Source organism: Pristiophorus japonicus, chromosome 1 (assembly GCF_044704955.1).
Source record: "Pristiophorus japonicus isolate sPriJap1 chromosome 1, sPriJap1.hap1, whole genome shotgun sequence".
Taxonomy (NCBI): domain Eukaryota; kingdom Metazoa; phylum Chordata; class Chondrichthyes; family Pristiophoridae; genus Pristiophorus; species Pristiophorus japonicus.
Genome location: NC_091977.1, coordinates 507,834,810 through 507,859,941, shown reverse-complemented (window position 1 = coordinate 507,859,941; position 25,132 = coordinate 507,834,810). Strand labels below are relative to the sequence as shown.

The following is a 25,132-nucleotide window of genomic DNA, read 5'->3' as shown; positions in this document are numbered from 1 at the left end:
CTAGGGGACTGAGGTTCTCGTGAGAAAGAGGAACTGAAGGAAATCCTTATTAGGCAGGAAATTGTGTTAAGGAAATTGATGGGATTGAAGGTCGATAAATCCCCAGGGCCTGATAGTCTGCACCCCAGAGTACGGAAGGAAGTGGCCCTAGAAATAGTGGATGCATTGGTGATCATTTTCCATCAGTCTATCGATTCTGGATCAGTTTCTATGGACTGGAGGGTAGCTAATGTAACACCACTTTTTAAAAAAGGAGGGAGAGAGAAAATGGGTGATTATAGACCGGTTAGCTTGACATCAGTAGTGGGGAAAATGTTGGAATCAATTATTAAAAATGAAATAGCAACGTATTTGGAAAGCAGTGACAGGATCGGTCCAAGTCAGCATGGATTTAGAAACATAGAAACATAGAAAATAGGTGCAGGAGTAGGCCATTCGGCCCTTCTAGCCTGCACCGCCATTCAATGAGTTCATGGCTGAACATTCAACTTCAGTACCCCATTCCTGCTTTCTCGCCATACCCCTTGATCCCCCTAGCAGTAAGGACCTCATCTAACTCCTTTTTGAATATATTTAGTGAATTGGCCTCAACAACTTTCTGTGGTAGAGAATTCCACAGGTTCACCACTCTCTGGGTGAAGAAGTTCCTCCGCATCTCGGTCCTAAATGGCTTACCCCTTATCCTTAGACTGTGACCCCTGGTTCTGGACTTCCCCAACATTGGGAACATTCTTCCTGCATCTAACCTGTCTAACCCCGTCAGAATTTTATATGTTTCTATGAGGTCCCCTCTCATTCTTCTGAACTCCAGTGAATACAAGCCCAGTTGATCCAGTCTTTCTTGATAGGTCAGTCCCGCCATCCCGGGAATCAGTCTGGTGAACCTTCGCTGCACTCCCTCAATAGCAAGAATGTCCTTCCTCAGGTTAGGAGACCAAAACTGTACACAATACTCCAGGTGTGGCCTCACCAATGCCCTGTACAACTGTAGCAACACCTCCCTGCCCCTGTACTCAAATCCCCTTGCTATGAAGGCCAACATGCCATTTGCTTTCTTAACCGCCTGCTGCACCTGCATGCCAACCTTCAATGACTGATGTACCATGACACCCAGGTCTCTTTGCACCTCCCCTTTTCCTAATCTGTCACCATTCAGATAATAGTCTGTCTCTCTGTTTTTACCACCAAAGTGGATAACCTCACATTTATCCACATTATACTTCATCTGCCATGCATTTGCCCACTCACCTAACCTATCCAAGTCACTCTGCAGCCTCACAGCATCCTCCTCGCAGCTCACACTGCCACCCAACTTAGTGTCATCCGCAAATTTGGAGATACTACATTTAATCCCCTCATCTAAATCATTAATGTACAGTGTAAACAGCTGGGGCCCCAGCACAGAACCTTGCGGTACCCCACTAGTCACTGCCTGCCATTCTGAAAAGTACCCATTTACTCCTACTCTTTGCTTCCTGTCTGACAACCAGTTCTCAATCCATGTCAGTACACTACCCCCAATCCCATGTGCTCTAACTTTGCACATCAATCTCTTGTGTGGGACCTTGTCGAACGCCTTCTGAAAGTCCAAATATACCACATCAACTGGTTCTCCCTTATCCACTCTACTGGAAACATCCTCAAAAAATTCCAGAAGATTTGTCAAGCATGATTTCCCTTTCACAAATCCATGCTGACTTGGACCTATCATGTCACCTCTTTCCAAATGCACTGCTATGACATCCTTAATAATTGATTCCATCATTTTACCCACTACCGATGTCAGGCTGACCGGTCTATAATTCCCTGTTTTCTCTCTCCCTCCTTTTATGAAAGGGAAATCCTCTAGAATTTTCTGAGGATGTAACTAGTAGAGAGGACAAGGGAGAACCAGTGGATTTGGTTTATTTGGACTTTCAAAAGGCTTTTGACAAGGTCCCACACAAGAGATTAGTGTGCAAAATTAAAGCACATGGTATTGGGGGTAATATATTGACGTGGATAGAAAACTGGTTGGCAGACAGGAAGCAGAGAGTCGGAATAAATGGGTCCTTTTAAGAATGGCAGGCAGTGACAAGTGGGGTGCCGCAGGGTTCAGTGTTGGGACCCCAGCTCTTTACAATATACATCAATGATTTAGATTAAGGAATTGAGTGTAATATCTCCAAGTTTGCAGATGACACTAAGCTGGGTGGCACTGTGAGCTTTGAGGAGGATGCTAAGAGGCTGCAGGGTGACTTGGACAGGTTAGGTGAGTGGGCAAATGCATGGCAGATGCAGTATAATGTGGATAAATGTGAGGTTATCCACTTTGGTAGCAAAAATACGAAGGCAGAATATTATCTGAATGGCGGCAGATTAGGAAAAGGGGAGGTGCAACGAGATCTGGGTGTCATGATACATCAGTTATTGAAAGTTGGCATGCAGGTATAGCAGGTGGTGAAGAAGGCAAATATTATGTTGGTCTTCATAGCTAGGGGATTTGAATATAGGAGCAGGGAGTTCTTACAGCAGTTGTACAGGGCCTTGGTGAGGCCTCACCTGGAATATTGTGTTCAGTTTTGGTCTCCTAATCTGAGGAAGGATGTTCTTGCTATTGAGGGAGTGCAGTGAAGGTTCACCAGACTGATTCCCAGGATGGCAGGACTGACATATGAAGAGAGACTGGATTGACTGGGTCTGTATTCACTGGAGTTCAGAAGAATGAGAGGGGATCTCATAGAAACATTTAAAATTCTGATGGGACTAGACAGGTTAGATGCAGGAAGAATGTTCCCAATGTTGGGGAAGTCCAGAACCAGGGGACACAGTCTAAGGATACGGAGTAAGCCATTTAGGACTGAGATGAGGAGAAACTTCTTCACTCAGAGAGTTGTAAACCTGTGGAATTCCCTACCGCAGAGAGTTGTTGATGCCAGTTCATTGGATATATTCAAGAGGGAGTTAGATATGGCCCTTATGGCTAAAGGGATCAGGGGGTATGGAGAGAAAGCAGGAAAGGGGTACTAAGGTGAATGATAAGCCATGATCTTATTGAATGGTGGTGCAGGCTCGAAGGGCCGAATGGTCTACTTCTGTACCTATTTTCTATATTTCTATATTTCTAAGACGGATCACGTTATTCCAGCCCCATCCCTTTTACACCCACACCCGATTTCTCGGAAAGCTCGGTACAGGTGTGACAAGTGACATCATTGAAGTGGATGAAATCTAGAAGTCACGACACTCACTATTCACTTCATACGCAATAAACCTGTTAACAATCCATGACCCACACAAAATGCTCCATCTACGGCGGGCAGCGGGGGAGGGGGGGGGTGCGGTGGGGGCCGGTGGGGAAACGGTCAGGAACTTGGTCTGGGCTGTGCAGGAACCTGGTCTGGGATGGGGCAGGAACTTGGCCTGGGATGGGGCAGGAATTTGGGCTGGGGGATGGGACATGAACATAGGCTGTGGGGGCAGAAATTTGGATTGGTATAGGGCAGGAACTGGGGCTTGGCGGGGCAGGAATGTGGACCGGGATGGGGCAGGAACTTTGGCTGGGGGATGGGGCATGAAAATAGGCTGTGGGGGCAGGAACTTGGGCTGGGATTCGGCAGGAACTTGGGCTGGGGGGGCAGGAGTGTGGGCTGGGATGGGCAGGAACTTGGGTGGGGGGAGGTCTTATACTGGGAGAGTTAGATCTCTCCTGTCTGGAGTCAGCAGTCGGAATGGATCAAATGACACTTTGCAAAACCACTGATTATGTAGGCAGTCCGGTTCTAATTACACATTCCAGAGAAACTGCTGGGTCTGTCTTAGCCACCAAGGGGACCAATCAGCAATCAGGTCATGTGATCAAGAGGACCCAATCAGGGCATTTTTCTATTGCAAATAAATGCATCCAAAAGTAAAGGCAGAGGTTATGGTCCAAAATTGTTGAACTCAATGTTGAGTCCAGAAGGCTGTAAATCACCGAATCAAAAGATGAGGGGACCGAAATTCAGTACTGTCAGAAAGCTGGTGGTGTTAAGGCCTTTTTTCCCCATTAGCGCCGCAAAGTTTGTGGCGGCCATTGGATCCAAATTCAGTTTTTTGACCGCAAAAAAGTGTTCCAGTCTTATTAGCCCTTCAAACCTGAAAGTTTGCAGTCTTAATTGGGGCGTTATTCCCACGGGAAATTCATCCTTAGGGTGATGTGGCAGCTGCCATTGCAGCACGGGCACGAGGGAATGAGCATATCGGTGCTGCTTTGGAGAGGATGGCCGCAGCTCTACAAGAGTCGACGGAGCATCTTAGTGCTGTCATATCTGGTGGCTTTCAGACTGTGGATGCTCGCATGCAGTCTCAGCTGATGCTCCCCCGAGACCTCAGTGTTGCTTTCACAGCTGGGTCCACCACGGGCCACGGGGAACCTTCTGGTGTGCTGCCACAGAATGACCTGAGCTCCGTCAGATTGGTGGTGGTATTGTGCCACCCCTGGTGAATTACTCAGGCTCCTCGGACCAGGATACAGATGATGCACTCCCTCCGGCTCGCAGCATTCCTGCCCCCAGACCTGTCACTCCGCCAATGCCTCCATGCATGGCCTCGCCCAAGCCAAGTCAGACTGAACCCTCCCAGGAAGGTGTTGACCAATCTCTAGCCAGCTCTTCCAGACCCAAAGCTGCCCGAGGACATCCTAGAAGGATATCTGCAGCTTCCACACAGGGAACACAGCAGCCTTCCCAGACCCACGGGGCAGCCGCAGGGGAGACACTGAGGCGCAGTAGTAGTTTAGGCACGTGTAAGATCATCATAGGCAGTCCCTTGAAGTCAAAGATGACTTGCTTCCACATTAAAAATGAATTCTCAGGTGGCTGAACAGTCTAATGTGGGCCCTACAGTCTCTGTCACAGGTGGGGCAGACAGTGGTTGAAGGAAAGGATGTGTGGGGGAGTCTGGGTTATCACACACTCCTTCCGCTGTCTGCGCTTGCTTTCTGCATGCTCTCAGTGACAAGACTCGAGGTGCTCAGTGCCCTTCCTCCACATTGGGCGGTCTTGGGCCAGGGATTCCCAGGTGTAGGTGGGGATGTTGCACTTTATCAAGGAGGCTTTGAGGGTGTCCTTAACGCGTTTCCTCTGCCCACCTGGGGCTTGCTTACCGTGACGAGGCTCCGAGAAGAGCATTTGCTTTGGGAGTCTCGTGTCAGGCATATGGACGATGTGGCTTGCCCAGCGGAGCTGATCGAGCAAGGTCAGTGCTTCGATGCTGGGGATGTTGGCCTGAGCGAGATCACTGACGTTGGTGCGTCTGTCCTCCTAATGGATTTGCAGGATCTTGCGGAGGCAGCGTTGGTGGTTCTTCGCCAGTGCTTTGAGCTGTCTGCTGTATATAGTCCATGTCTCTGAGCCATATAGGAGGGCGGGTATCACTACTGCCCTGTAGACCATAAGCTTGGTGCCAGATTTGAGGTCCTGGTCTTCAAAAACTCTCTTCCTCAGGTGAACGAAGGCTGCGCTGGCACACTGAAGGCGGTGTTGGACGTTGTCATCGATATCTGCCCTTGCTGGCAATAGGCTCCCGAGGTATGGAAAATGGTCCGTGTTGTCCAAGGCCTCACAGTAGATTTTGATAATCGGGGGGCAGTGCTGTGTGGCGGGGTCAGGTTGGTGGAGGACCTTTGTCTTATGGCTGTTTGGTGTAAGGCCCATGCTTTCGTATGCCTCAGTGAAGGTGTTGACAATGGCTTGGAGTTCGGCCTCCGAGTGTGCGCAGACACAAGCATTGTCTGCATACTGTAGTTCGATGACAGAGGATGGGATGACCTTGGATCTAGCCTCGCGGCGGCAGAGGTGGAACAGATTCCCATTTGTTACCGCTTGGAATGCTGAGCTGGGGTGACATTTCCAGTCTGAGCCCCTGGATTGAGATTTCAGTTTTCTCTCTGTGATTCTCGGGGTCTTTATTTCTCTCTCTCTCTCTCTAATTTTTCTACCCTTTTCTCTTTCTCTATTCCTATTTCTCTATTTCTCTCTCTCCCAATCAAATTTCATCATTCTGTTTCTCATTCCCTTTCCTCACTTCTACCTCTTTCTCCATTCTCTTTTGCTCCCTTCTCTCTCTCCCTCTCTCTCTCAACTTCTCTCTTTTTCATCCTCTCTCTTTCCCTCTCTCTCCCTCACCCTCTCTCTTTCCCTCTCCCTCTCCCTCGCTCACTTCCTCCCTCTCTCTCTCTCACCTTCTCTCTCTCTCGCCCTTTCTCTTTCCCTCTCTCCCTCTCCCTCTCTCTCTCTCTCCCCTTGAGTGCGGATTCTGTGTTGAACATCCTCAGGTTTGGATCTTACCTTCTCCCACGGCTCCAAGGTCTCTGCCGCTCTGCACCAGCCCTAAAAACTGGCGGGGGCACCGTCAGCTGAAGAGACGGCTTTTTGACGCTGGAAATGGGTCCGGGGCGGAGCAACAGCGGTGCGCACTTTTAGCGCGTCACTACTGCCGCAAACCCCACACCGCCAGGAGAGCCGGCGATAGCCCACACCGCTGCAAGATCTCCCACGCCGAATCGATATCGGGGCGGCCAGTTGAGCCCAAAGTGGCGACCATTCACTTTTGACGAATAGCCGCCGCAAACGGGCAGTAACAGTCCTTCCCGGGACGGTGAATTTCAGGGCCCAGGTGCTGTTCCTCAAGTTTTGTTGGAACAGTGTAAGAGGACGAGGACAGGGAAGTCAGAGTGGGAATGGAGCAGGGAATTAAAGTGACAGGCAACAGGAAACTCAGGATCACGCTTACGGACTGAACGGAGGTGTTCCGCAAATTGGTCACCCAATCTGCGTTTGGTCTCCCCAGTGTCGAGAAGACCACATTGTGAGCAGCGAGTACAGTGCACTAAGTTACAAGACGTATTTGTGATAAACAATGTTGACAATTTTATATTCGGAAACAGCATCAGAAATAATCTCCTTGTAAAATTAACAAGTACAAATGACAGAACGTGGTTGACCTCGTGGATTTCCAGAATCCCTTTGTAGTTCCTCGAGGGTCTGAGGACCTCGGTTTGAAAATTATGCTTTAAAGTAGGGGATCAACAAAGTTGGTGGGGGGGTGGGATGTGGGTGGTAGTCCATGATCGATGAATAATACATGAACTCTGGATGGAGCAGGCTTGAGAAGCAGACAACCCTTTTTCACTTGTCTCCAGTCTTTATTATGATCTGATGAGGAACCTCATCTGAAAGCTTCACCCTGACGTGCCCGCATTTCAGTGTTCCTGCTGCAAAATCTGAATCTTTAATTTGTTCAGAAGCTGTGTAAGATAAATGTGTGAAAAATGCATAAAACGCTAGAGTTATATGCAATATAGAAAAGATAGACAAAGCGAGGCGGGGGAGGTGGGGGGGGGCGGAATGGGTGGAGGTTAAAACAGCAGGCGCTCAGTATTTTGTGCTTGAAGTGCTTTCCTGTTGACTATTGTGTTATGAAGTAAAACAATCAAACTCGGCGAGAGGCCTATAAAGGCCAGCGGGAATCGAGCAGTTCGAGCAGTCAGTCGAGGAGGCGAGAGCTCGGAGCAGCGCGAGTCCGGGGTCGGCGAGAGGCCTATAAAGGCCAGCGGGAGTCAGGCAGTTCGAGCAGTCAGTCGAGGAGGCGGGAGCTCGGAGCAGCGCGAGTCCGGGGTCGGCGAGAGGCGTACCGGTGCAGCTACAGGGAGAAGGCAAAGAAAGAAACAAAGGTGACGTCACAGCCTAGGGGGTAAGTGATTGGCTGGTGATTGGTGAGTAGTTTTTCTTTTTCTTCTTATATTAGTCAGTAACTGTTAACATTGTTGTTGCCAATTTAAGTGTATCTAAGGGTTAAGTCATGGCAGGAGAGCTCGGTCGGGTGTTATGCTCCTCCTGTACCATGTGGGAACTCAGGGACACTTCCGGTGTCCCTGACGACTACGTGTGCAGGAAGTGTATCCACCTCCAGCTCCTGACTGTCCGCATTGCGGAGTTGGAGCTGAGGGTGGATTCGCTCTGGAGCATCCACGATGCTGAGAATGACGTGAGTATCACGTGTAGTGAGTTGGTCTTACCGCAGGGAAAGGGTCCACAGCCAGCTAGGGAATGGAAGACCAGCAGGAAGAGTAGTGCAAGGAAGGTAGTGCAGGGGTCCCCTGCGGTCATCCCCCTGCAAAACAGATACACTGTTTTGAGTACTGTTGAGGGGGATGACTCATCAGGGGAGGGCAGCAGCAGCCAAGTTCATGGCACCGTGGCTGGCTCTGCTGCACAGGAGGGCAAGAAAAAGAGTGGGACAGCAATAGTGATAGGGGATTCAATGGTGAGGGGAATAGATAGGCGTTTCTGCGGCCGGGACCGAGACTCCAGGATGGTATGTTGCCTCCCTGGTGCAAGGGTCAAGGATGTCTCGGAACGGATGCAGGACATTCTGAAATGGGAGGGAGAACAGCCAGTTGTCGTGGTGCACATTGGTACCAACGACATAGGTAAAAAAAAGGGATGAGGTCCTACGAAACTAATTTAAGGAGCTAGGAGCTAAATTAAAAAGTAGGACCTCAAAAGTAGTAATCTCGGGATTGCTACCAGTGCCACGTGATAGTCAGAGTAGGAATCGCAGGATAGCGCAGATGAATACGTGGCTTGAGCAGTGGTGCAGCAGGGAGGGATTCAAATTACTGGGGCATTAGGACCGGTTCTGGGGGAGGTGGGACCAGTACAAACCGGACGGTCTGCACCTGGGCAGGACCGGAACCAATGTCCTAGAGGGAGTGTTTGCTAGTGCTGTTGGGGAGGATTTAAACTAATATGGCAGGGGGATGGGAACCAATGCAGGGAGACAGAGGGAAACAAAAAGGAGGCAAAAGCAAAAGACAGAAAGGAGATGAGGAAAAGTGGAGGGCGGAGAAACCCAAGGCAAAGAACAAAAAGGGCCAATGTACAGCAAAATTCTAAAAGGACAAAGGGTGTTAAAAAAACAAGCCTGAAGGCTTTATGTCTTAATGCAAGGAGTATCCGCAATAAGGTGGATGAATTAATTGTGCAAATAGATGTTAATAAATATGATGTGATTGGGATTACGGAGACGTGGCTCCAGGATGATCAGGGCTGGGAACTCAACATTCAGGGGTATTCAACATTCAGGAAGGATAGAATAAAAGGAAAAGGAGGTGGGGTAGCATTGTTGGTTAAAGAGGAGATTAATGCAATAGTTAGGAAAGACATTAGCTTGGATGATGTGGAATCTATATGGGTAGAGCTGCAGAACACCAAAGGGCAAAAAATGTTAGTAGGAGTTGTGTACAGACCTCCAAACAGTAATAGGGATGTTGGGGAGGGCATCAAACAGCAAATTAGGGGTGCATGCAATAAAGGTGTAGCAGTTATAATGGGTGACTTTAATATGCACATAGATTGGGCTAACCAAACTGGAAGCAATACGGTGGAGGAGGATTTCCTGGAGTGCATAAGGGATGGTTTTCTAGACCAATATGTTGAGGAACCAACTAGGGGGGAGGCCATCTTAGACTGGGTGTTGTGTAATGAGAGAGGATTAATTAGCAATCTCATTGTGCGAGGCCCCTTGGGGAAGAGTGACCATAATATGGTGGAATTCTGCATTAGGATGGAGAATGAAACAGTAAATTCAGAGACCATGGTCCAGAACTTAAAGAAGGGTAACTTTGAAGGTATGAGGCGTGAATTGGCTAGGATAGATTGGCGAATGATACTTAGGGGGTTGACTGTGGATGGGCAATGGCAGACATTTAGAGGCCGCATGGATGAATTACAACAATTGTACATTCCTGTCTGGCGTAAAAATAAAAAAGGGAAGGTGGCTCAACCGTGGCTATCTAGGGAAATCAGGGATAGTATTAAAGTCAAGGAAGTGGCATACAAATTGGCCAGAAATAGCAGCGAACCTGGGGACTGGGAGAAATTTAGAACTCAGCAGAGGAGGACAAAGGGTTTGATTAGGGCAGGGAAAATGGAGTACGAGAAGAAGCTTGCAGGGAACATTAAGGTGGATTGCAAAAGTTTCGATAGGTATGTAAAGAGAAAAAGGTTAGTAAAGACAATCGTAGGTCCCCTGCAGTCAGAATCAGGGGAAGTCTTAACGGGGAACAAAGAAATGACAGACCAATTGAACAAGTACTTTGGTTCGGTATTCACTAAGGAGGATACAAACAACCTTTCGGATATAAAAGGGGTCAGAGGGTCTAGTAAGGAGGGGGAACTGAGGGAAATCTTTATTAGTCGGGAAATTGTGTTGGGGAAATTGATGGGATTGAAGGCCGATAAATCCCCAGGGCCTGATGGACTGCATCCCAGAGTACTTAAGGAGGTGGCCTTGGAAATAGCGGATGCATTGACAGTCATTTTCCAACATTCCATTGACTCTGGATCAGTTCCTATGGAGTGGAGGGTAGCCAATGTAACCCCACTTTTTAAAAAAGGAGGGAGAGAGAAAACAGGGAATTATAGACCGGTCAGCCTGACCTCAGTAGTGGGTAAAATGATGGAATCAATTATTAAGGATGTCATAGCAGTGCATCTGGAAAATGGTGACATGATAGGTCCAAGTCAGCATGGATTTGTGAAAGGGAAATCATGCTTGACAAATCTTCTGGAATTTTTTGAGGATGTTTCCAGTAAAGTGGACAAAGGAGAACCAGTTGATGTGGTATATTTGGACTTTCAGAAGGCTTTCGACAAGGTCCCACACAAGAGATTAATGTGCAAAGTTAAAGCACATGGGATTGGGGGTAGTGTGCTGACGTGGATTGAGAACTGGTTGTCAGACAGGAAGCAAAGAGTAGGAGTAAACGGGTACTTTTCAGAATGGCAGGCAGTGACTAGTGGGGTGCCGCAAGGCTCTGTGCTGGGGCCCCAGCTGTTTACATTGTACATTAATGATTTAGACGAGGGGATTAAATGCAGTATCTCCAAATTTGCGGATGACACTAAGTTGGGTGGCAGTGTAAGCTGCGAGGAGGATGCTATTAGGCTGCAGAGTGACTTGGATAGGTTAGGTGAGTGGGCAAATGCATGGCAGATGAAGTATAATGTGGATAAATGTGAGGTTATCCACTTTGGTGGTAAAAACAGAGAGACAGACTATTATCTGAATGGTGACAGATTAAGAAAAGGGAAGGTGCAACGAGACCTGGGTGCCATGGTACATCAGTCATTGAAGGTTAGCATGCAGGTACAGCAGGCAGTTAAGAAAGCAAATGGCATGAGTGGATTTGAGTACAGGGGCAGGGAGGTGTTGCTACAGTTGTACAGGGCCTTGGTGAGGCCACACCTGGAGTATTGTGTACAGTTTTGGTCTCCTAACTTGAGGAAGGACATTCTTGCTATTGAGGGAGTGCAGCGAAGGTTCACCAGACTGATTCCCGGGATGGCGGGACTGACCTATCAAGAAAGACTGGATCAACTGGGCTTGTATTCACTGGAGTTCAGAAGAATGAGAGGGGACCTCATAGAAACGTTTAAAATTCTGACGGGTTTAGACAGGTTAAATGCAGGAAGAATGTTCCCAATGTTGGGGAAGTCCAGAACCAGGGGTCACAGTCTGAGGATAAGGGGTAAGCCATTTAGGACCGAGATGAGGAGAAATTTCTTCATCCAGAGAGTGGTGAAGCTGTGGAATTCTCTACCACAGAAAGTAGTTGAGGCCAATTCACTAAATATATTCAAAAGGGAGTTAGATGAAGTCCTTACTACTCGGGGGATCAAGGGTTATGGCGAGAAAGCAGGAAGGGGGTACTGAAGTTTCATGTTCAGCCATGAACTCATTGAATGGCGGTGCAGGCTAGAAGGGCTGAATGGCCTGCTCCTGCACCTATTTTTCTATGTTTATCTTGGAGAAACAGAATTGAATTCTGTGGAAAGAAAACCACGTTAAAAATCGCTTAGCAGGTGAGAAATCTTGTATCTAAGTGTAGTACCGTTTGAAGAGACAGGTGGCTGGCTGTTTTATGGTTGGCAACATGCCCATCTGTCAGTAAGTAAGACAAATGAGGCTATTTCCGAAATTACAGGATAACATCACATTTGGCAAGTAATCGTAGTTCGTCAAAGTTCACAGCAATCCAATTCCATCAACAAAGCCAGTGTGGCATCGCCGTCTCTGCTTGTTGATCCACAGCTATTTCCTGAAAGGAACTAAACAGTCAAACAGTTTCCTCCCCTCTGTGCCCCAAGCAAATAAAGGATGTCAGTCAGTGAGAAGGCAGCACCATGTAATATTGAAATACTGGGAGTGAGGACTCTCTCCTCCATGCTTATGGTAAGTGCCGTCAATATCTAGCAGATAGTAAATGCAGTGCAATAATTTTACCTTTTCCATTATTATTTTTATTACCCATTTTTTCTGAGAAGCTCCAATAGTACCAATGCCACCTGTGGAACTATACTGAGACTTGAAGAACAGGAGTGTCCCAGGTACCAGCCCCAGCATGTGCTGAGGTGACTGAACCGAACTAGCCAGAAGTAAAGGAGCTCCAGTTGAGCCCAGTGCGGGGGCAGCCGTTGGTCGGTGAATTGCAGCCTGCAGTGAACACATGGGGATTGGAGCCCATGTAGCAGGGTTGGGAGGGGGCAATTAATTCAATTCTTGACTTTATGCTCAGTGGGGATGGGTCATTAATTTCTGCTGAGCATGGCTGGGGGAAGAGTGGGAGGGGCTGGGGGGTGTCTCGGTAACAGGGGAGGTGGACATACTTGTTTATTAGCTGGTGAGCTTTTGATTTTGTTTCATTCAGATGCTGGGACTTACACCGGTCTATCAACAGCTCTTGGTACTCACCAACTACTTGGAATCGCTGTCTTCCACCCAGCTTAGAATTTTAGAGGCTGTTCCTCCCTTTCCTTGTCTCTATCTGCAGGCAGTTAGTGAGGTAGGGGCAGCCAGCAACAGATCCAGTAAGGAGAGTAAAATTGTGGCCAGGTGGAGAGAAGGCTATCAGTCTTGCCACCCCATTTTCCAGGGCCATCCTGCTCGATTGTTATTGCGACTCTCATGAGCTCTTTCCCAATATCAGGCATTGTAACTCCTCCCGGGCAGTTCCCAGTGCCAGCAAGATGATCCATACTCAACAGATAATGAGAAGTGTCCTTTTGTTTATTTAAGTGTCAGCTGTGGATCAGTGGATAGCACTCTCGCCTGTGAGTCATGAAGGTTGTGGGCTCAAGTCCCACTCCAGAGAGTTCAGCATAAAAATCTAGGCTGAAACTCCAGTGCAGTGCTGATGGAGCGCTGCACTGTTGGAGGTGCAGTCTTTCAGATGAGATGTTAAACCGAGGTCCTGTCTGCTCTCAAGTGGACATGATAGATCCCAGGGCACTATATCAAAGAAGAGCAGGGGAGTTATCCCTTGTGTCCTGGCCAATATTTATCCCTCAATCAACATAACAAAAAAAAAAAGATTATCTGGTCATTATGACATTACTGTTTGTGGGAGCTTGCTGTATGCAAATTGGCTACCACAATTCCTACATTACAACAGTGACTACACTCCAAAAGTACTTCATTGGCTGTAAAGTGTTTTGAGACATCCAGTGGTCGTGAAAGGTGTTATATAAATCAAGTCTTTCTTTCTTTAAAAAAAGTAGCAGAAATGATATAAATAAAATTCAAAAAGAATGGCAGACAGATAGTCCAATTTAACTTCTTTTGAAGTGTAAAAAGTAATAGCAACATGGAGGATTTTAATTACCCAGTTATTCCATGGCCTGATAGAGGACAGTCATGTATTGAGCAGGGCAGGGCTGAAATATTTGCGGATATTACTGATGATTGCATTTATCTCACTGTAATTCCTAGCATGTGTGTAGCGTGCAGGGTTACTCTCTAAAGACTGCGGAGCAGGAGAGACCTGGGCATCATTGTCTGTGAAAAGATCCAGATTAGTGTTGCGGGGCTGTAGAGAAAGAAAACAGAGGCTTAAGATATATAGTTAGCTCAGTGAAATAACAAATCAGAAATAAATCACTTGCCCTTCACATGGTACAAATCCATTTCGAGTGGTGTGCCCAATTTTGGTCCCACTATCAGGACAGGCTCAGGGAACTGGGAATTTTTTCACTGGACAACCTGCCTAGGGGATAACATGCCCAGGATCGGGGTGACTCACCCAATCTTAAAATTGGGGAAAGGGCCCTGGCACAAGGCAAATGTTCGAGGAAGTTAAAAACACAGTCACAGGGGTTGGGGAGGGGAAAACCCAGGGCAGGGGACCTACCTTACTGGACCTCTTCTGGGCATGTGCATCCACAGCCTTTTGGGAGAAAGAGTTCCAGATTTCCACTGAACTATTAAAAGTGTTGAACACAGCATCCACAGCATTATTCACATCCTCTAAAGTCCTCTTATAGGGCCCAAGTTTCCACATGATTTGCGCCTGATTTTTAGGAGCAACTGATGGAGAACGGACTATCTTAGAAATCGCAATTCTCCACATTTTTTTTCTGCAGTTCTAGTCAGGTAGAACAGTTCTACTTTGGAACAGAATTTTTTCTTCAAAAGGGGGCGTGTCCGGCCACTGACGCCTGATTTGAAAGTTTCCACAGTGAAGACATACTCCAAACTAAAGTAGAATGGAGCAAGTGAAGATTTTTGTAGAACTGAAAAAACCTGTTCTACACATTAAAAAATCAGGTGCAGGTTACAAATTAGGCGTCCAGAACGAGGTGGGGGGGGGGGAAGGGAAGTCATTAAATTCTATAATAAATCCTTATTTATACTTATACAAATATTATACAAATAAATCCAACCTGAATAAACATTTATAAGCAAAGAAAAGATTAAATAAACCATCTTCCTACCTGTGTGAAAGTGCTTCAGGCAGGCCTTTCGGGACCGAAGGCTGAACGGGCCGGCCCGAGACTTCGGGCAGGGCCCGTCCCCAGCACCAGATTTACAGGTAGGTGGCGTTGGGTTGCGTCGGGTCGGGGAGGTTCGATTCGGTTCGGTTCGGTTCAGGGGGGGGTGGGGGGAGAGGGAGAGAGGGAGAGAGAGGGGGGGAGAGAGAGAGAGAGGGAGAGGGAGAGCGGGGGGAGGGAGAGAGAGGGAGAGAGAGAGAGAGAGAGAGAGGGGGAGAGAGAGAGAGAGAGAGAGGGGGGGAGGTCAGGTCGGATCCAGTCTGGGAGCGGGATTCGGCTCGGGTCCAGTGGGGGGGGGGTCGGGGGGCGGGAGTGCGAGTCGGGTTGGGTCCAGTCGGGGGGGCGGGGAGCGGGAACAGGAGCGCGGGTCGGGTCCAGTCGGGGAGGCGGGGAGCGGGAACAGGAGCGCGGGTCGGGTCGGGTCCAGTCGGGGGGGCAGGGAGCGGGAACAGGAGCGCGGGTCGGGTCGGGTCCAGTCGGGGAGGCGGGGAGCGGGAACAGGAGCGCGGGTCGGGTCGGGTCAGTCGCGGGGGGGGGCGCGGGTTTCGGGTCTGGTCCGGAGGCAGGGGAGGGCGGGGAACGGGTGTCGGGTCTGGTCTGGTCCGGAGGCGGGGCGGGGGGAGGGAGCGGGTGTCGGGTCTGGTCGGGGGGGAAGAGCAGGAGCTGGCCGTGGGAGGAGCCTCATTCACGCAGCCCCAGTGAGGCCATTCACACAGTTCGGCGCCTGGAGCTACTGCACTTGCGTGACGACTGTAGCGCGCATGTGCAGAGGTCCCGGCACTGTTTTTAGCGCAGGGACCTGGCTCCACCCCCCCACAGCTGGTGATGGCTGCGCTGAGGGCCAGAGGACCTGCAGGTAGGTGGAGAATACCGAGGATTTTTTTAGGCGCACTTTGTGGCGCGAAAAACGGGCGCCCAGGTCGGGACTGCGCTGTTCTAGGCGCGTGTGGAAACTTGGGCCCATAGTATTAGTATTAGGCAGTTCCTCGTATCGAGGATGACCTGCTTCCACACCAAAAAAAGGGATGAGTTCACAGGTGTTTCAATGAGGGACCTGACATTCTAGGTCCTGAACTACATACTGAAGGATGGAAGATTCCTGTGCATGGATTCTTTTAACGTGGGGTGGGCGTTGCACACCAGTCACCACGGGCTTGACAGAGTTAGGTCTTGATCCAGTGGCAAGGGTTAACCAAGATGACTGGAGACCAAGCTCTGCTTATATGGTAACAACCAAGGCCTAGAAATTCAAGCACGCCCAAAAACAGATGGACAACAGGTGCGGGGATTGATTCCCGCGCCTGAACAGATAGGCCTGAGCCACACGCATTATTGGCCCTCGGGCCTTATCATCATCGAGCCGGCAAGCTGATGACACCAAATGGGTGTCCCCAGGAAGCTCACCGGAGAAGAGGACTCGAGGATCGGGCCACTGCAACGCAAGCAGTGACCGCCTGAGGCAAGTCCTGAAAGGGGACCAGAAAGGAGGGCAGCAGCGTCAATTATGGTGGGGGTTTGCAGTCGCGATAGAGGGTGGGGAGTTGTAACCGGCAACGGCCCAGGTATGTGGAGCCAGGTGAAAAACTCCGACACCTCCTGACTCCCCATTCAGGGTAAGTATATTTTGAACACATACTGTGTTTGTTGCAATTACTTTAAGGACTGCCTGTTAGGCCGCATGTAGACCAGGTTTTCCTGAGCACAGTCGGCCTAGTGACAGCTTCGTTCGGGAACCCAATATTGTGAGGGGTCTTGAACATGTGTTATAGACCCTTTACAGATTCAAATAAGGGGGGTCAATGCCCCCATTTTAAAGGATTCTCTAGGAATGAGTGACCACAATATGGTTGAATTTCAAATTTAGTTGCAGGGTGAGAAAATTAGTTCTCAAACCAGAGTCCGAAGCTTAAATAAAGGAGACTACAAAGGTATGAGGGCAGAGTTGGCTAAAGTGGATTGCGAAAATAGATTAAAGGATGGGATGGTTGATGAGCAGTGGCAGACATTTAAGGAGATATTTCATAACTCGCAACAAAACTATATCCCAATGAGAAGGAAAGACTGTAAGAGAAGGAATAAGCATCCATGGCTAATTAAGGAAATAAGGGATGGTATCAAATTGAAAACAAAGACATACAATGTGGCCAAGACTAGTGGGAGGCCAGAGGATTGGGAAACTTTTAAAAGCCGGCAGAGAGCGATTAACAAAATGATTGAGAGGGAAGATAGATCATGTAAGTAAACTAGCACAAAATATAAAAAGAGATAGTAAGAGTTTCTACAGGTAAATAAAAAGGAAAAGAGTGGCTAAAGTAAATGTTGGTCCCCTGGAGAATGAGACAGGGGAATTAATAATGGAGAACAGGGAAATGGCAGAGATGTTGAACAAATATTTTGTATCGGTCTTCACGGTAGAAGAAACATAGAAACATAGAAAATAGGTGCAGGAGTAGGCCATTCGGCACTTCGAGCCTGCACCGCCATTCAATGAGTTCATGGCTGAACATGCAACTTCAGTCCCCCATTCCTGCTTTCTCGCCATACCACTTGATCCCCCTAGTAGTAAGGACTAGATCTAGCTCCTTTTTGAGTATATTTAGTGAGTTGGCCTCAACAACTTTCTGTGGTAGAGAATTCCACAGGTTCACCACTCTCTGGGTGAAGAAGTTTCTCCTCATCTCGGTCCTAAATGGCTTACCCCTTATCCTTAGACTGTGACCCCTGGTTCTGGACTTCCCCAACATTGGGAACATTCTTCCTGCATCTAATCTGTCTGAACCCGTCAGAATTTTAAACGTTTCTATGAGATCCCCTCTCATTCTTCTGAACTCCAGTGAATACAAGCCCAGTTGATCCAGTCTTTCTTGATATGTTAGTCCCGCTATCCCGGGAATCAGTCTGGTGAACCTTCGCTGCACTCCCTCAATAGCAAGAATGTCCTTCCTCAAGTTAGGAGACCAAAACTGTACACAATACTCCAGGTGTTGCCTCACCAACTGTACAACTGTAGCAACACCTCCCTGCCCCTGTACTCAAATCCACTCACGCCATTTCCTTTCTTAACCGCCTGCTGTACCTGCATGCCAACCTTCAATGACTGATGTACCATGACACCCAGGTCTCGTTGCACCTCCCCTCTCCCTAATCTGTCACCATTCAGATAATAGTCTGTCTCTCTGTTTTTACCACCAAAGTGGATAACCTCACATTTATCCACATTATACTTCATCTGCCATGCATTTGCCCACTCACCTAACCTATCCAAGTCACTCTGCAGCCTCATAGCATCCTCCTCGCAGCTCACACTGCCACCCAACTTAATGTCATCTGCAAATTTGGAGATATTACATTTAATCCCTCGTCTAAATCATTAATGTACAATGTAAACAGCTGGGGCCCCAGCACAGAACCTTGCGGCACCCCACTAGTCACTGCCTGCCATTCTGAAAACTACCCATTTACTCCTACTCTTTGCTTCCTGTCTGACAACCAGTTCTCAATCCATGTCATCACACTACCCCCAATCCCATGTGCTTTAACTTTGCACATTAATCTCTTGTGTGGGACCTTGTCGAAAGCCTTCTGAAAGTCCAAAAACACCATATCAACTGATTCCCCCTTGTCCACTCTACTGGAAACATCCTCAAAAAATTCCAGAAGATTTGTCAAGCATGATTTCCCTTTCACAAATCCATGCTGACTTGGACCTATCATGTCACCTCTTTCCAAATGCGCTGCTATGGCATCCTTAATAATTGGTTCCATCATTTTACCCACTACCGATGTCAGGCTGACCGGTCAAAATTCCCTGTTTACTCTCTCCCTCCTTTTTTAAAAAGTGGGGTTACATTGGCTACCCTCCAGTCTGATCCAGAGTCTATGGAATGTTGGAAAATGACTGTCAATGCATCCGCTATTTCCAAGGCCACCTCCTTAAGTACTCATGGATGCAGTCCATCAGGCCCTGGGGATTTATCAGCCTTCAATCCCATCAATTTCCCCAACACAATTTCCCGACTAATAAGGATTTTCCTCAGTTCCTCCTTCTTACTAGACCCTCTGACCCCTTTTATATCCAGAAGGTTGTTTGTGTCCTCCTTAGTGAATACCGAACCAAAGTACTTGTTCAATTGGTCCGCCATTTCTTTGTTCCCCGTTATGACTTCCCCTGATTCTGACTGCAGGGGACCTACGTTTGTCTTTACTAACCTTTTTCTCTTTACATATCTATAGAAGCTTTTGCAGTCGTCTTAATGTTCTCTGCAAGCTTCCTCTCGTACTCTATTTTCCCTGCCCTAATCAAACCCTTCGTCCTCCTCTGCTGAGTTCTAAATTGCTCCCAGTCCCCGGGTTCGCTGCTATTTCTGTCCAATTTGTATGCCACTTCCTTGGCTTTAATACTATCCCTGATTTCCCTTGATAGCCACGGTTGAGCCACCTTCCCTTTTTTATTTTTACGCCAGACAGGGATGTACAATTGTTGTAGTTCATCCATGCGGTCTCTAAATGTCTGCCATCGCCCATCCACTGTCAACCCCTTAAGTATCATTCGCCAATCTATCTGAGCCAATTCACGCCTCATACCTTCAAAGTTACCCTTCTTTAAGTTCTGGACCATGGTCTCTGAATTAACTGTTTCATTCTCCATCCTAAATGGAATTCCACCATATTATGGTCACTCTTCCCCAAGGGGCCTCACACAACGAGATTGCTAATTAATCCTCTCTCATTACACAACACCCAGTCTAAAATGAGTCCCCGACATATTGGTCTTGAAATCCATCCTTTATGCACACCAGGAAATCCTCCTCCACCATATTATTTCCAGTTTGGTTAGCCCAATCAATATGCATATTAAAGTTACCCATGATAACTGCTGCACCTTTATTGCATGCACCCCTAATTTCCTGTTTGATGCCCTCCCCAACTGCTACTGTTTGGAGGTCTGTACACAACTCCCACTAGCGTTTTCTGCCCCTTGGTATTCCGTAGCTCCACCCATACCGATTCCACATCATCCAAGCTAATGCCTTTCCTTACAATTGCATTAATTTCCTCTTTAACCAGCAATGCCACCCCGCCTCCTTTTCCTTTCTGTCTATCCTTCGTAAATGTTGAATACCCTTGGATGTTGAGTTCCCAGCCTTGGTCACCATGGAGCCATGTCTCCGTGATGCCAACCACATCGTATCCGTCAACTGCTATCTGCACAATTAATTCGTCCACCTTATTCCGAATACTCCTCGCATTGAGGCACAGAGCCTTCAGGCTTGCCTTTTTAATGCACTTAGATCCTTCAGAATTTTGCTGCAAAGTGGCCCTTTTTTTTGCCTTGGGTTTCTCTGCCCTCCTCTTTTACTCATTTCCTTTCTGTCTTTTGCTTCTGTCTCAATTTTGTTTCCCTCTGTCTCCCTGCCTAGGTTCCCATCCCCCTGCCATATTAGTTTAACTCCTCCCCAACAGCACTAGCAAACACTCCTCCTAGCACATAGCCTAGGTGAAGACAGTCCGGTTTGTACTGGTCCCACTCTCCCAGAACCGTTTCCAATGCCCCAGGAATTTGAATCCCTCCCTGCTGCACCACTGCTCAAGCCACGTAAGACACTAAAAACATCCCAATAGTGGATAATCAAGGGGCTATAGGTAAGGAGGAACTTCATACAATCACTATCACTAAAGAAGTAGTACTAGGTAAAATAATGGGATTGAAGGCAGACAAGTCCCCTGGACCTGATGCCTTACATTCTAGGGTCTTAAGGGAAGTGGCTGCAGAGACAGTGGATGCATTGGTTGTAATCTACCAAAATTCCCTAGATTCTGGGGTGGTCCCAGCAGATTGGAAAACTGCAAATATAATGCCCCTATTTAAAAAGGAGGCAGACAAAAAGTAGGAAACTATAGATCAGTTAGCCTAACATCTGTCATTGGGAAAATGCTGGAAGCAGTAACGGGACATTTGGAAAAGCATAATTCAATCAAGCGCAGTCAGCATGGTTTTATGAAAGGGAAATCATGTTTGACAAATTTGTTGCAGTTCTTTGAGGATGTAACAAGCAGCATGGATAAGGGGCAACCGGTGGATGTGGTATATTTGGATTTCCAGAAGGCATTCGATAAGGTACCACATAAGAGATTACTGCACAAGATAAAAGTTCACGAGGCTGGGGGTAATACATTAGCATGGATAGAGGATTGGCTAACGAACAGAAAATAGAGTGTCAAGATAAATAGGCCATTTTCCGGTTGGCAAACAGTGACTTTTGGGGTGCCGCAGGGATGGGTGCTGGGTTTTCAGCTATTTACAATCTATATTAATGACTTGGATGAAGGGACCAAGTGTAATGTTGCCAAGTTTGCTGATGATACAAAGATGGGTGGGAAAGCAAATTGTGAGGAGGACATAAAAAATCTGCAAAGGGATAAAGACAGGCTAAGTGAGTGGGCAAAAAATTGGCAGATGGAGTATAATGTGGGAAAATGTGAGGTATTCCACTTTGGCAGAAATAATAGAAAAGCAAATTATTATTTAAATCGAGAAAAATTGCAAAGTGCTGCAGTACGGAGAGACCTGGGGGTCCTTGTGCATGAAACACAAAAGATTAGTATACAGGTACAGCAAGTAATCAGGAAGGCAAATGGAATGTTGGCCTTTATTACAAGGGGGATAGAGCATAAAATCAGAGAAGTCCTGGTACAACTGAACAGGGTATTGGTGAGGCCACACCTAGAGTATTGCATACAGTTTTGGTCTCTGTATTTAAGGAAATATATATTTGCATTGAAGGCTGTTCAGAGAAGGTTCACTAGGTTGATTCCAGAGATGAGGGGCTTGACTTATGAGGATAGGTTGAGTAGGTTGGGCCTATACACATTGGAGTTCAGAAGAATGAGAGGTGACCTTATTGAAACATAAGATAACGAGGGGGCTCTACAAGATGGATACAGAGAGGATATTTCCACTCATAGGGGAAACTAAAACTAAGAGACATAGTCTTTGAATAAAGGGCCGCCCATTCACTACTGAGATGAGGAATTTCTTCTCTCAGAGGGTGTAAATCTATGTAATTCTCTGTACCAGAGAACTGTGGAGGCTGGGTCATTGAATATATTTAAAGCGGAGATAGACAGATTTTTGAGCGATAAGGGAGTAAAGGGTTATGGGGAGCGGGCAGGGAAGTGGAGCTGAGTCCATGATCAGATCAGCCATGATCTTATTGAATGGCGGAGCAGGCTCAAGGGGCCAAATGGCCTACTCCTGCTTCTATTTCTTATGTTTTTATGTTCTTATGCCTGTTTAAAAGCTTCCTAAAAAATCTATTTCTTCAAACATCCTTTTAACTCCTCTCCTCTCAAACTTTCTGTTTTTCCCTCCTGCTGTGCAGCTAGGAACATCAGGAGTAGGCCGTTTAGCCCCTCAAGCCTCTTCCGCCATTCAATGAGATCATGGCTGATCTGTGATTTTACTCCATCATTTTCTTTCTCTGCCCTGTGACAAGCTTAGATTGTAGGTTGAAAGACCCCTCCCACCCCACTCCCATTAATCCAATTGATTTTTCTGCCACATCCAATCATTTTAAAGTATCAGAGATACCAACAAATATTAAATTGCTGAGATTTAGATCCTTTACGCTATCCTGGGGCAGTATTCAAAGGGGTCAATGAGAGGAGGCAGCACTGCAGAACAGTGTAAGAATCAAATCATTTTTTTTCAAAGGCTTTGAAAGCCCTCTGTCAAAGCGCTGCACGTTGACAAAAATACTCGCTCTGAAATTAAGCAAAAGAATTGAGAGCGGCAAAAGAGGTTGCAAAAGACCATGTAAAGAAGGAGCAGGGGCAAAAAGACACAGGAAGCAACCAAAGAAGTGACGATCGAGCACTGAGAAAGGAACAAGACGCAGAGCTGGGCAGAAGAATGAGAGGTGATCTTATTGAAACATATAAGATAATGAGGGGGCTCGACAAGGTAGATGCAGAGAGGATATTTCCACTCATAGGGGAAACTAAAACTAGGGGACAAAAGGATAGCATGCAGGTACAGCAAGTGATCAGGAAGGCCAATGGTATCTTGGCCTTTATTGCAAAGAGGATGGAGTATAAAAACAAGAAAGTTTTACTACAGCTATACAAGGTATTGGTGACGCCACACCTGGAATAATGTGTGCAGTTTTGGTTTCCATATTTATGAAAGGATATACTTGCTTTGGAGGCAGCTCAGAGAAGGTTCACTCGGTTGATTCCGGGGATGAGCGGGTTGACTTATGAGGAAAAGTTGAGTAGGTTGGGCCTCTACTCATTGGAATTCAGAAGAATGAGAGGTGATCTTATCAAAACATATAAGATTATGAGAGGGCTTGGCAAGGTAGATGCAAAGAGGATGTTTCCACTGATGGGGGAGACTAGAACTAGAGGGCACGATCTTAGAATAAGGGGCCGACCATTTAAAACTGAGATGAGGAGAAATTTCTTCTCTCAGAGGGTTGTAAATCTTTGGTTTTCGCTGCCTCAGAGAGCTGTGGAAGCTGGGACATTGAATAAATTTAAGACCGAAATAGACAGTTTCTTAAATGATAAGGGGTTATAGGGAGTGGGCGGGGAAGTGGAGCTGAGTCCATGATCAGATCAGCCATGATCTTACTGAATGGCGGAGCAGGCTCGAGGGGCCTACTCCTGTTCCTATTTCTTATGTTCTTATCACAAGCAAGTGGACAGAAGTTCATTCCCAACATTCATTTGAAAATAATTTAACAAAGAAACATAGAAGATAGAGAAAGAAAATATTGCATTTATTTTGGACTCCAGGGGAATCAAGGGATATGGGGATCGGGTGGGAAAATGGAGTTAAGATCGAAGATCAGCCGAAGATCTTATTGAGTGGCGGAGCAGGCTCGAAGGGCCGTATGGCCTACTCCTGTTCCTATTTCTTATGTTCTTATATAGCGGCGTTCATGACCTCAGGATGTCTCAAAGCAATTCACAGTCAATGAAAGGTCATCGAGCTGAAAGGTTAACTTTATTTCTCTTTCCAAAGATGCTGCCTGACCTGCTGAGTATTTCCCACATTTTCTGCTTTTATGCCACAGTCGATGAAGTATTTTTGAAGTATAGTCATGACAATAATGTAGGGAAACCCGGCAGCCAGTATGCACACAGCATAATCTCAGAAACAGCAAAGAGATAAATGAGCAGATGATCAGTTTTTGGAATGAACATCGCCCAGAACAGTGTGAGAACCCCGCCCCCACCCCGCCCCCACTCTTCTTTAAAAGGCGCCACACGTATCTTTTGCATCCATTCGAGAGGGCAGAGGGGACCATTGTTTAACTTCTCATCCAAAACACTGACACCCCCAACAGCACAGCACTCCCTCAGCACTGCACTCCCTCAGCACTACACTGATGTGTCAGCCTCGCGAATGTTCTCAAGTTCTCTGGAGTGGAGCTTGGACCCACAACCTTCTGACTAACGGTCAAGTCTGACACTGGCTCACAGAAAGTGTTTACAGCCTCTCTGAAGGAAAGACAAAGGAAATATTCAATTACAAAGCCTGACATTTCCAATGTAAGGAGCAGAGGTCTTTGTATGATGCTGCTTAGTCTTTTCAGCAAGTGAGATCAGTAGAGGGAAAGGGATACAGCAGCAAGTTCCAGGTGCCCTTTTCATGGTAAATACAAGTGACATGGAGCAATACTAAAGTAGCAAGTCCCATAGAGCAACTTACATTTCTATCGCACACCTCGTGTCGAGAGAGATCATTGAGTGCTTCACATGGTGAAGGAAAGCTTTATTCCAGGAACTTGAGCACATAAATCTAGGCTGACACTACAATGCAGTGCTGAGGGAGTGCTGCACTGTCGGAGATGCCGTCTCTTAGATGCGACGTTAAACCGAGGCCCCATCTGCCCTCTCAGGCACCAGGGATAACTTCCCTGCTCCTTTGTCCATTTCGGTCCAGTTAGTCAATTTCATTCACTAAAAATCTTCAATCTCCAATGATTTAGATGGCAGGTATTTCTGTGATTACATTTTTATTCTGCTTTGGAGTGTGCTGGTTTATTTTTCTTTACTATTTTTTTTAAAGTGCATAAATAAAGGTTTTATAACACAGTCCTGTTGTACTTTATCCTGTGTCCATATTGCAATTTGTTAAAGGATTTTCTGACAGTTTGGTTCAAATGGGCACACACATTGACATAGATATTAAATTAAATAAAATCGCAAAATGAGCTGCACAGCATACCCAGGGCTTTGGTCCCTGAAAGTGAACAGCAAGCTACTAGAAC

At 47.0% G+C, this 25,132-nt stretch overlaps 1 pseudogene; it reads right to left on the bottom strand.

Annotated features, from left to right (window-relative positions):
* Positions 1–7,148: 7,148 nt before the first annotated feature.
* LOC139271011 (uncharacterized) overlaps positions 7,149–25,132 on the bottom strand; it is an 88,204-nt pseudogene continuing 70,220 nt past the window's right edge.